The sequence below is a fragment of the Bombus impatiens genome, unplaced genomic scaffold, assembly GCF_000188095.3.
Source record: "Bombus impatiens unplaced genomic scaffold, BIMP_2.2 scf_3474, whole genome shotgun sequence".
Taxonomy (NCBI): Eukaryota; Metazoa; Arthropoda; class Insecta; order Hymenoptera; family Apidae; genus Bombus; species Bombus impatiens.
The window spans coordinates 1,267,239-1,271,907 of record NT_179893.1 but is presented as its reverse complement, the minus strand read 5'-3'; the positions used below and the strand labels follow the sequence as shown (position 1 = coordinate 1,271,907).

Below are 4,669 nucleotides of genomic sequence, written 5' to 3'. Positions count from 1 at the left end.
TTTCGTGGCAGGCGAGCCGTTCTTTACGACTTGGTTCGTTGTCAACGAAACCTGCACGATCTGCAACCGAATCGACGGTACGTCAACGACGTTGATCAACGTTTTCCATTCGTTGTATAAATATCGTGTTCGAAACGGCGACAAGCGAAACTGCACGGGAACAACGTCCGCATATACTGGACGGAGTGGCTCGGTAGAGGCGGTAAAGGAGGGTGCGAGAAACGAGCGAGTGAAAAATGGCGCAAAAAATAACGGTAACGCGGTTTCGCTCCGCCCCCATGCTGTCAGACGCGAAAAAGGAAAAATCTCGAAACGGAGGAAAAATGACGCGAGAGCGGAGTGTGGCCGCGCGGTGATTAATATGCGTCTGTACCCGATGGAGAAAAGAGGGTTGCTGAGTATAACGATGGCCGGTCGTCGGGACGGTCTATGGTTAATCTTAATGAACAGAGGGAAGATTAAAAATGCGATGAATCAGTGAATTTATCCGCGAATCAGGTAAATTCAGAGAAATCTTGCAAAGTGTGTTCGTTAAACGGGTTACTATGTATTTCGTTGGTTTAGTTTCGCGTAACGTTCATTTCATTGGATGAAGGGTAGGGAAGGCGAGTAAAACGGAAAGATGCGAAGGAGTTAGCGTGACTAGTAATCGCTCGGAGGGCTCGAAAGATTCTAATCGTTAACGATCACACGGTACTTCGGCTACATACGCTCGAGCAATGGAAGGCTAGACGAGGCTAGACGAAGCGGGCTTCGCAGGAAAGGAAGAACGGAAGACACTCGAGGTCTACTTAGGGGTTTACTTAACTCGAGATTAACTCAGAGTTAATTCACTTAGAAGGAGTTGGCCCCGACACCGCTTCGGGCTGCTATTAGGTATTACACTTGCATCAGTATTACCAGTTTACCAGAGTCACGTTGTCGGAGCATGTGGCAATCTCTTTCTCGCTCTCGAGTCAAGAACCACTTAAACTTCGATCTTACGTTACCTTCGTGTTCTACCTTGACTTCGTCCCTTTCTATCATCTCCTTTCCTCCTTCCCTTGGTGTCTTTAATCTAACAAATTCTGCAACGCGTTTCCAATAAAAATCTTTAGAAACGATTTCCTCATAGATGCTACGTCGCCGTTAAAGCTACCCTCGTCGAAATATCTTTGTCAATGATACAAATAAATGTACAATATTTTCGAGCTGATCACACGTCGCAGACAGTTATTCGGCGAAGTTATTATCCGTTTAACGACGTTATCGTTGACCGTCGCTACACAATTCGCCAGTATTTACACACACGTACGCATCCATCTGGTTATACGTGACAACGAGTACGAATTCCATCGATGCCACGCGGCGAACGAGGTCGAACCAATCGGAAATGTGTCGCGTATTGGCCATTAACGCGACAGATCGAACGAGCACTCTTCTCTTAGCCACTGGGCCAGTCATTTGGGCATCGAAGGTCGAAACGGGTCGCTATGACGGTCGTCGCTCGCTACATATTGGAAATCACACCGCGCATAGCATAATAACAAGCGAACTCGCGATTCTCTATCACCTGCGAATGGCTGGACGTGTGTCGTGGTATATGCACCAACACAGTTCCCGCCGATGCCAGATGACACGTGTACGTACGTGCTGTCCCATACACTCCAGATAAATTCCACGCGAACCATCGTCGTTCGATATAATCTGTTCGTCCCTCTCTTTCATTCGGCATTTCTATATAAATCACTACGCTGAATAGCGATACAGAAGGGTGGTCGAACAGGCGCGATACGTATCGCGCGCGTGAGAATCATTTAAACGCCACATACTGTATCCGTCAACCGAGTCGCGACACGAGGGTTTGCCGGGATAGAGAATTTTTCGGCTGGCCGTTTTTGTGTGTCACCAGACGCGGCAACGTTACGTTATTTACGACAAACGCCAAAAGCATTATCGAAAATTTCCCCAGTCGCGTCGTATTTATTTTTAAACCTCTACTGGTCGATTTCGCCGCTGTATAAGTTCGTGCGTGCGAGTTTTTCAATTTCGCGTATATGTATTTTATCCGGTCTTTCGGGTTTTTTTTTTCTGACCCATTTCGACTCTGACACCCTCGCAACCCGACCGTTATCAAAACGCAAATTTGTAGCGCGAACGTCGACCAGTCGTTCGCGTGAAATCGACTCTCAGTCGTTGCGAAAATCATTTTGATGCCGACACGCCGATCAAATAGAATGCTGTGAACGACGCTTGAAAAAAATGTTGAAAAAATAAAATTATATTCCTCCACGTGAATGACCTTGTAAATAACTGGCTCTATAAAAAAAAAAAAAAAAAAAAAAAAAAGAATAGGAAGCAGAGCGAACGATTAATTTCATCAAAATGAAAGAGTAGAGAATTTCAGATATATGCATATATGTATATATAGAACGATGGACGTAACGCGTTCGACTAATAAGTTTCGATTATACGACGTCAATCGGTACTGGTCTACGTGTACGCGTTCATCCCCTTCCTATTGAAGCTGTTCTGCTTGGCACAATACCTGGGCACGCCATGGCGAGCCTATTACTTCGTCAGACCATTTCTGTTGTTCGAGTACTCGGTGCCTCCCAGCTTTTCCTTTTCTTTTTAACATCCTCATCCTCATCAGCCTCCCCTCGACGTCAGACGTCCTACTTCCCTTCTCTTGCTCCGCCTGTGCACTATATTTCGCATTACCAGGGGTCATCCTACCCTTCGCGTTGTACATATTCAACCAAGAATCGATTTTCGACCTGTCGCCAATGCGTGCGTGCATCTTCAACCTTTGGAAACCTCGCGAATTTTGTGCCATCTTTTCCTCGCACTAGCCACTCTCTTCTCTTCGATACTTTTTATTTGACGATGACTGAATTTCTGCTTACGACGGAAACAAAACGAAAATTATCAATGTAATTCGTTTCTTCTCGTTTTCATTTCTGTGTCGGATTGCTCGTACAATTAGTCGGTGAATTATTGCATTTATATGAATTCGCGAGACTCGTGACGGTTCCCTCTTCTAAACAGTTGCCAACTGATAGATCTCTAATTCTATAAACCTCTAATTCGGGGTAAAATTTCACGAAGCTTGGCGCAGTGACGCAAAACTGGGAACGCGGCAACGTCGAGTCAGAAAGGAAAGTTGATATCAAATCATAAATACAGACACGATCCCCCGGATGCCACTCAAATTCCATTTTCACCGCCTTCAACCGCCGTTCCCCGAGGCTACGTGTTCCGGACTTGTCGCAAGTATACGAGCCAGTGATCGAACTGTCCGAGCGAATCAGTGTGCCGCCCGATACGTGCATACCTCTTCTCCTACTCTCTCTCTCTCGCCGATCTCCCGTTTTCTCTCTCACACACACACAGATACACACACACGTATGCCAACAGAAGGCAATGACAGCTCTCATGACAACCACGTGACATTTGCGGGTATTCCACTGGGCATCCAATTATCATTCGCCACGTACAATAAAAGACCGTCGTTCCCTTTCGTAAATTTGGATACATAAGAAAGTAAATGAGAGGATTGCGAAGATTTCCACGAGTCATTTTCTCTTCCAAGGAGAAGAGGAAACAAGAGAAATCGAACGATTTCCATTTCTTTTTCTTCTATGATTTTCGAAGAACAGAAGGGCAGAACTGTTCCATTTCAGCTTGTTATAAGTAACTCGAATAGTCGTTATGCAATCAATTATCAATGTAATGCGACGCTGCTAATTACGATATCCAGTCGTTTAGCTTGCGTAATGATAATTTCACTGTCATCCCTGTCGCCCAACCGTTTAATTGCACCCTTTAGATAATCGTGGACTATCGATTTTACAGTCGTTTAAAGATTCAAATGATATTTCACTATTAGCTTCTTAAAAACTTTATCATTATTTTCATAGAAAGAAAATCATCCAGTCGAACGTTCAACACGAAACGATCATTTGTTTCGAAACAAAATGTCAAATCAAACAAACACCAGGAAACTTAATCGCTCTATTTAAAAGAAAAGCACTTTGTCTTCCGAGGCCAGACGCGAAAATTTCATATTCGGTGTAAACCGAACTTTGTTTAGCGATGGCGGTTCGTTCTCCCATACTTGATATGTTTTCTACACACACCGAGCCCACTGCCTGAAACGTCCCTCCCCTGTGAAGCGACACCGCTGAAAACCACTCCTGATCATTCGCGCGTACTACATTATTTTTACCTTCGCAACTAGAGCGGCGAAACACGCAGGCGTTATCAAACACGGCTTTGTCTAACTTTAATTGAAAATATTGGAATAAATCTTCCAATAGACATTGTCGAGCGAACCAGTGGCTGTACAGGCACAGTGCGCCAAGAGATAGGGGTGAGACAGAGGCTACGGGGGAGGGAGGGGGGGTTGGAGGGTTGAAAACAGGGCGACAGAGCAAGGATGGGACGCGGGGCGGACGAAAGCGGGGTTGGAACGAGTAACTGGATGGCCGATGAGTGGAACAGGGACACGAACGTCAACGAGCGGGCCAGAAGAGGTAAATAGCCATTTGCGGTCGAGCTTATAGCGAAGGTTCGCTGTTCAAAAATGGCTACCGCCTTGTCGCAGTCACCGGACCGTTTTGGCAATTCGAATCAATCTCGCGCCTATTTCCCTTCCCACCAAACCAGCAGCGGCAGGGACACCTTT

General features: G+C 45.6%; 1 protein-coding gene across 1 annotated transcript in view; it reads left to right on the top strand.

The window, feature by feature from the left end:
- Positions 1-4,050: 4,050 nt before the first annotated feature.
- Positions 4,051-4,669, top strand: part of LOC100740120 (proton channel OtopLc-like) — a 13,395-nt gene continuing 12,776 nt past the window's right edge. Inside the window, exon 1 of the mRNA XM_033324521.1 lies at positions 4,051-4,517. The gene's annotated coding sequence lies outside the window, so the exon portion shown is untranslated. The remainder of the gene's footprint in view (positions 4,518-4,669) is intronic.